Source organism: Spermophilus citellus (assembly GCF_964194105.1).
Source record: "Spermophilus citellus genome assembly, chromosome: 4".
NCBI lineage: Eukaryota > Metazoa > Chordata > Mammalia > Rodentia > Sciuridae > Spermophilus > Spermophilus citellus.
In genome coordinates, this window is record NC_138185.1 from 194,639,854 (window position 1) to 194,648,290 (window position 8,437).

Here is an 8,437-nt window from a genome sequence, read left to right on the forward strand (position 1 = left end):
TATCCTGATTTGATCATTACACCTTGTGAATATGTTTTGAAACATAATATTATACCATATTGATATATACTATTATTAAAAATTTTAAACTTTATTTTAAAAATTTAAATAAAGTTGTTTCTATATAAGGGCAGGTCAAAAGCTACCCTGAATCATCAAACAGAGATTATTTCCAGAACTCATTTCTTCAAGACTGAAGGAAACAGTAGGTAATTATTTATCAAGTTCCTTTCTTCCATTCTGCACTTCATCACCTAAGTTTATAAAATGTTATTTGGCACATATATTTTTAGATGAACTCATTAATCTCTTGTTGGTATTAAACTAGGCCTCACTGTAGCATCACTCAAAGGCTTAGATGATGGGATCCACTTCTTTTTGATCTCCAACTCCGGCTAATACAATTTAGGGATCTTTCCTCAAATTCACATAACACAAACTGGCATCATAGGACAGCTTTCAAATTCAAGGGAGGACTGGGAATGTCGCTCAGGGGTAAAGCCCTGTCTTCTTAGTATATGCAAGGCACAGAATCACGAGCCACCACACACCTTGTAGATTCATGCAGCAATTCTTTATTCCTGAACTCACACCGGTCTCTACACACGTTCTGGGGAAATCCAAGTTCTGCTGCCGCCCAATTCACCTACTCCACGAGGCTTCCTTTTCCAATACTTTCTGAATCTCACGAGAACTCAATAGGAACTCAGGCAGCAGGAACGCCCTATTCCCAGCAGCAATAATCTTCAACATGGAACTTCCCTAAAACCCATATTGTCTTAAACCGGGAATGCCCTCAACTTGTCTTAAACCGGGAACGCCTTAAACCCAAGGAGCGGGATACTTCCTCAAACTGCAGGATACACCCTAAATCTGGATCCACCCTCGTCCTTGAGCAGGGTCACCTTACATGCAATGTCAACAGCGAAATTCCAAGGCAAGTCCATTTAACATGGGGTACGCTGGCAAGGAAATTTCAATGCGTCATTCCTACTTGGCAATGGCCCTCAGCATTCTTAGTATATGCAAGGCCCTGGATTTAATTCCTAACACTGCAAAAAAAAAAATGAATACAAACACTGAGTAATATCTTACATGGCCACGTTCTCTGCTGGGGACAGCTGACCAAAGCACATGTCCCCTGCACAGTCTTAGAGCATTTACTGTACATTAGAGTATATTTACTTCAGCTTTACTGTATCTTTTTCCCTGCAAATAGCATACAGAGCTTGGAGGACCCCAGAAACACCCTCTGCCTTAGTCCCTGTGGTGCCATTCTGCATTCGGAAATTGACAAACAACAAGTTTCCTTGGCTCTCCATTCTACAGTCTGGAAACTCCTAGGACGAGGGGCTGCATCTGCTGAGTGCCTTCCTACTGTGTCATCACTGGCAAGAGCCAGTGTGCAAGAGAGACAAGAGAGGACAGTACCCACTTTTATAACAATTCACTTTCACAATAACTAGCCCACTCCTGCAATGATGGCATTAATCCATGCAGGAGAGTGGCACCCTCATATCCCATCACCCTGTATTAATCCACCTCCTGCCACTATTACACTGGGAATTAACTTTCTAACACATAACATTTTTCTTTTTCATGGGCACATAATAATTGTACATATTTGTGGGGTACTATATGATAGTTCAATACTATACTAAGGTGGTGGTCAAATCGGAGTAATTAGCACTTCCATCACCTTATTTATTTATCATTTGGGTCTGAAAACTTCAAACTCCCCTCTTATAGTTCTTAATAAGATATAAAATTGGTTTCATGAACCTGTAGTCCCAGCTACTCAGGGGGCTGAGGCAGGAAGATTGCTTGAGTCCACGAATTCAAGACCAGCCTGGAACCCACCTCCAACAAACAAAATGAAGAAAAATGATTATAAAGAATGCTATGAACATTTAAATGTCAACATATTAGGTAACCTAGATGAAATGGATCTAGAAAAAACACAAACTACCAAAACTGACTCAAGAAGAAATAAAAAATCTAATGTAACAAGAGATCAGATTATGTGAGCAAAAAATCTACAAAGTCCAGGCCTAGAGGGCTTCACTGGTCAATTTTATCAAATGTTTAAAGAATTAACTCTAATCCTTAACAAACTCTTCCAAAAAATCAAACGGAAGGAAATGCTTCCAATTTTGCAATTATGAGCAATATTCCTTAGAACTTTCATGATATTGTCTAATTCTTCTAATACTTCTCAGACTGCATCTTCTCATTCTTCTTCCCTGACATTTCTCCCTTTCCTTAGGCATCTCATAAGAAAAGTCTTTGACCTTCTGCTCTGCGTTAGTCAACACTACCTGCATTTTTTGGTAATCATTTCTTCTGTCCTTCTCCAACTCTTTTTTGTGCTGGAGATTGAACCCAGGGCCTCACCATGCTAAGCATACATTCTACCACTGAGCTGCACCCTCAACCCTGATTTATTTAAATAAATATCTGACATGACACAGCTCTGCATATAGTCCTGCAGGTATGCACTGCCCCAGTCCTAAGAGAACTATTCACATCAGAGATCCACAGATTTGCATCTCCATTACAATTTTCTAGCAAATGGTAGTAAAGCAACTTCATCTCACAAAAATCAGTAAATTGCAACACATCCCAATTAATTATATTGACATAAAAAATGCCATATTGGCTCTAACTCTGATGTGACTAGTGAGTCAGGAGCATAAAGGAAACCAAAAACTTCCTAAGAGACAGATTAAATTTTCTTTACTCAAAACACTTTATCATTAAACAAACCAAAATCAAACTTAGCCTCTTCACACAAACCCTGCCTCTCTTCTTGACTTTGTAAGATTAATGGGTTTTTTCCCTGTCCAAATTAAATCTGTACTGAGAGTTTCCTAATATGTAGCAAAAATGTGTTTGCTGTAGTGTGTAGTTAGATGGAGTTGATTTTAAGTCGCAAAATCATGTGTTTTGTTTTTTTTTAGTTATAGTTGGACACAATACATTTATCTTTTTCATACATTTTTATGTGGTGCTGAGGATCAAACCCAGTGCCTCACACATGCTAGGCAAGCACTGTACCGCTGAAGCGGCCACAACCCCAGCCCAGAAATGGACCCATTTTGAGCCTCCCCAACATATCTCCCTTTGTCCTTTGTCTTCCAATCATAATGCCTGTAGCATACTAGGTAATCCAGTTATAACTGTAGGCCTTCCCTTTGCACACCCAAATTTTAAATTAGGCAGTCGTGTAGATTGTAACCCCAACTCCTCCTGTCAGAGTAAAGGGGAGTTCTGCATTAGGGATACTACCTGAGCAGACTTCCTGCCCAGTGTGCTTGCACATCAAAAAGAAAAGTTCCGTAGACATAAAGTTTCCCTTACCCTGTAGCTTTTGAGCACATGTCTGATGCCTTGTGACACTCTGATATTTTTAGCAACTTTGAATACCTGTGTTTGTTTCCATCATTCACCTCGATATGAAATCTTAGTCTAGCTCATTCCCCCCTCCAATCTATTCTCCACAAAATAATCTGCTCTAGAATTAATAAATGGCTCAGCACCACATACCAACAAAGATGTTGTGTCCGCCGAGAACTAAAAAATAATAAATATTTAAAAATTCTCTCTCTCTCTCTCTCTCTCTCTCTCTCTCTCTCTCTTTAAAAAAATAAATAAATAAATGGCACATATAAGGGAGCTGGCCATGTTTGTTGACTGCAAATAGGATGTAGTTCCACCAAGCAGACAATGGTAGCTTAGTGCAGCCTCCAGAGCTGGTCAGCCTCCCCTAATGTCCAGGCACTTTTACTTCTGTTCCCGGAATCTATTTGTCCTTTTGTCCTTAGTCTTCCAACATATGCAAATTCTACAAGATCTTCTAATAGTCTGTTGTTTTGTGTTTAGTGCTTCTGAAATCAAGACAATTCTCAGGGTTCCTTTTTCATCTTTCTCCCAGAATTCACCTTTGAATGCTAAACAGTTTTCTCCTCACTGTGACCAGACTTTATGGTTCTCTGCTTCCTGGATATGCTCTGTGTACAAAGCCTGGTTCATTGGCACATTCGTTCATTTACATAAATTAATCACCTCGTAACCACAACAGTTTTAATGAGGTCTGCTGGGAAAGCCAGTTCCCTTTGTTAATTACTCTTCTTGCCACAGAGCAGCATTTAGAGACCAGGGAGTAATCAGTGAGAGTTAAGAGCTATAATGAATCATTAGAGGCATCCTCTGTCTTAACTGCAATATTGTCATGGGCCTGAGAAACACAGGAGATTAATTAAAAAGTTGCATTTTCCTCTGGGCCATTTTAAGAGGCTGTCCCTATTGATCTGTAACTTGTCAAAAGTAACCAAACTCTAGGCCTCTTCTTTCCCAGAACTTTGTGTGTGCTTGGTTTACAAAAACTTAACCTCTAGAGTATCATTTGACCCTACAGAGCAGGAACAAAGAAGCTCCCTGTTATCTTATTCCTCTGTGCCCAGCTTCCTTCATCATTAAGAGAAAACACAGTGTACAGAGACGACCTTTAGTCTGGAGGATAGTAAACCATTTGCCAGGGCCCTGTGTGGGTAGTTAGTCCACACAATTCACTCATTCTTCTTATTTCCAGCTGAATCGGCCTGTTGTATCAGGCTCAATTAGGGATGCACTTTGAGATAATCATTCTTATCATCTAAGAAATTTGGAGCTGGAAGAAGCCTTAAGATTGACCTCTGCAGACCACTCATTCCCCCAGGGCAGTACGCAGATGCCCAAGGTCACATAACTTGTGTAAAGTCATGAAGAAAGAGGATGAACAAGATCTTCAGCAGGGATTCTAGTGTCTTAGCCTAGTGACCTTACAAGGGAAGCGATAGGAGTCCCTTCCACCTGAGGGCAAGTGTGGAAAAGTTTTTAAAAACTGCTTTCAATGAATGGTATTTAGGAAAAGATGATGTCCTGTTACTGCTTTGAAATTTTGAAGCCTCTCTCATGGTTTCTCTTTGTCTCTGTTCTTGCTGCCTTGTTCTCATGTATTCTGTGTTCCTAATGCTACCCCAGCCTTCTTGCTTTGGCATCCCTGCCCCAGTCATTCCTCTGTTTAATCTATCCTGTCCACCCCTGATAAATAATCTTCCCAGGACACTATGTCAAAATCGGCTTACCAAACACAAACTGTGTAATTTTTTGTGGTGGTGGGAATTGAATCCAGTGCCTCAGACATGCTACCACTGAGGCACACTGCCAGCTTCTTAACCAGGTAATCTTTTTTTTATTTGTTGTTTTTAGATACACATGACAGTGGGGTGTGTTTTGACACATTATGCATACATGGAGTGTGACCCATTACAATTTTGATCCCATCCTTGTAGATGAGCATGATGTGGAATTTCACTGGTCGTGTATTCATTCATATATGGAATAGGAAAAGTTATGTCTGGTTCATTCTGTCTTTCCTATTCCCATCCCCTCTCACTTCCCTTCATTCCCCTTTGTCTAAACCAAAGTACTTCTATACTTCCCCTCTCTACCCTCCCTTGTTATGTGATAGCATCGAAATATCAGAGAAAATATTTGGCCTTTGGTTTTTTGGAACTGGCTTATTACACTTAGCATAATATTCTCCAGTTCCAACCATTTACCAGCAAATGCCATACTTTCATTCTTCTTTATGGCTGAGTAATATTCCATTGTGTATATGTACCACATTTTCTTTATCCGTTCATCTGTTGAAGAGCATCTAGATTGGTTCCAGAGCTTGCCTATTGTGAATTGAGCTGCTAACCATTGATGTGGCTGCTTCATTATAGTATGCTTATTTTAAATCCTTTGAGTATAAGCTAGGAGCAGTATTAACTAGGTCAAATGGTGGTTCCATTTCAGGTTTTATGAGGAATCCCCATACTGCTTTCCAGGATGGTTGCACCTATTTGCAGTCCCACCAGCAATGTATGAGTGAAACTTTTCCCCCACATTCTCACCAACATTTATTGTTAGTTGTATTCTTGATAATTGCCATTCTGACTAGAGTAAGATGGAATCTCAGTGTAGTTTTAATTTGCATTTCTCTAATTGCTAGAGATGTTGAACACTTTCTCATACATTTTTTGGCCATTTGTATTTCTTCTTCTGTGAGGTACTATTCAGTTCCTTTTTCCATTAATTGATTAGGTTATTTAGGGGGGTTTTTTGGTATTAAATTGTTAGAGTTCTTGTATATCCTGGAGATAAATGGTCTATCCGAGGTGCAAGTGGTACAAATTTTCTCCCATTCAGTAGGCTCTCTGTTCACGTTCTTGATTATTTCCTTTGCTGTGAAGAAGCTTTTTAATTTGGTGCCCTCCCATTTACTGAATATTTTTATATCTATTTTCTTTTTTCTTTTTTTTAATTTGTTCTAATTAGTTATACATAACAGTAGATTGCATTTTGATACATCATATATAAATGGAGTATAACCTCGTCTTCGGGTTGTACATGACGTAGAATCACACCAGTTGTATAGTAATATGTGCACATAGGGTGATAATATAAAATTCATTCTACCATCCTTTCTACTCCCACACCTCCTTCCCTCCCTTCACTCCCCTCTGTCTAATCCACAGTAACTCTATTCTTCCCTAGCCCACCACTCACCATTGTGAATTAGCATCCACATATCAGAGAAGACATTCAGTCTTTGGTTTGGGGGAACTGGCTTATTTTGCTTAGCATGACATTCTCCAGCTCCAACCATTTACCAGCAAATGCCATCACTGTATTCTTATTTAAGGCTGAGTAATATTCTATTGTGTGTATATACCACATTTTTTAATCCATTCATCTATTAAAGGACACCTAGGTTAGTTCCATGGTTTAGCTATTGTGAATTGAGCTGTTAGAAACATTGATATGGCTATGTCACTGTAGTATGCTGATTTTAAGTCCTTTGGGTATAAACCAAGGAATAGGAAAGCTGGGTCAAATGGTGGTTCCATTCCAAGTTTTATGATGAATCTCCAACCATTATGGAAACAATGATTACACCAATTTGCAGTCCCACCAGCAATGTATGAGTGTACCTTTTTCCCCACATTCTTGCCAACATTTATTGTTGCTTGGAAACTTGACAATTGTTATTCTGAGTGGAGCAAGATGAAAATTACTGATTCTTTTTTTTTATCTTTTTTTATGTCTCTGATTTTATTTATTTATTTTTATGTGGTGCTGAGGATCAAACCCAGGGCCTCCCACACACTAGGCAAGTACTCTACCGCTGAGCAACAACCCCAGCCTGAAATTTACTGATTCTTGATTTTACTTCTTGTACTCTAGAAATCTTATTGAGGAAGTCTGTTCCTAAGCCAACATGATAGAGATTTGGGCCTACTTTTTCTTCAAGTAGGAGCAAGGTCTCTAGTCTAATGTGTAGGTCCTTGATCCACTTTGAGTTGAGTTTTCTGCAGGGTGAGAGGAGTTCAATTTCATTTTATTACATATGGATTTCCAGATTTGCCAGCACCATTTGTTGAAGAAGCTGATTTTCTCCAATATATGTTCATGGTGCCTTTGTCTAGTATGAGACAACTATATTTATGTGAGTTTGTCTCTGTGTCTTCTATTCTGCACCATTGGTCTTCATGTCTGTTTATCTGCCAATACCATGCCATTTTTGTTAAGGTAGCTCTGTAATATAATTTAAGGTCTGGTACTGTGATGCCTCCTGCTTCACTTTCTTGCTGAGGCTTGTTTTAGCTATTCTGGGCCTCTGATTTTTCCAAATGAATTTTATGACTGCTTTTTCTATTTCTGTGAAGAACATCATCAGAATTTTTTTAACAGTTTCATGACTTTATTTAACTATCAGCAGTTAGTTCTCATCCATATTGACTGTCTATAGATTTTTAAATGTGGTAACGGGGACATAGGTTACCAAAGTATAGAGCTTGTTTGGTGAATCATCCTCCTCCTTACGTTTTTCTGGATAATCACACACGAATACGATATGGGACATTCCTTATTCCTTTGGCCCAGACAGCTTTGTTGAGCCTGGTATCAATGCGCACATCTGGAGTTCCCATCTCCTTCATGGCAAATTTCTGGATCTCTTAGAGTGCCCCAGGAGCACGCTTCTTGAAGCCCACTCCTTGGATGCGCTTGTGAATGTTAATGGTGTATTCCCGGGTCACAACCTCGTTGATGGCAGAACATCCCCTCTTCTTCTCGCCACCCTTCTTTGCGGGAGCCATTCTGCCAGGCCCAAGTTCATCATCAGAATTTTAATAGGAATTTCATTAAATCTGTATAGTACTTTGGTAGTATGGCCATTTTGATAATATTAATTCAGCTTATCCAAGAGCATGGGAGATCTTCCCATCTTCTAAGGTCTTCTTCAATTTCTTTCTTTAGAGCTCTGTAGTTTTCATTGCAGAGGTCTTTCACCTCTTTTGTTAGATTGATTCCCAAATAGTTTTTTTTTTTTTTTGGAGACTATCAT

General features: G+C 39.2%; 1 pseudogene across 1 annotated transcript; it reads right to left on the reverse strand.

The window, feature by feature from the left end:
* Window positions 1-7,770: 7,770 nt before the first annotated feature.
* LOC308647891 (large ribosomal subunit protein eL31-like) lies at window positions 7,771-8,200 on the reverse strand (annotated as a pseudogene). Its single transcript has one exon. The product of its transcript is annotated as a large ribosomal subunit protein eL31-like (transcript).
* Window positions 8,201-8,437: the final 237 nt, after the last annotated feature.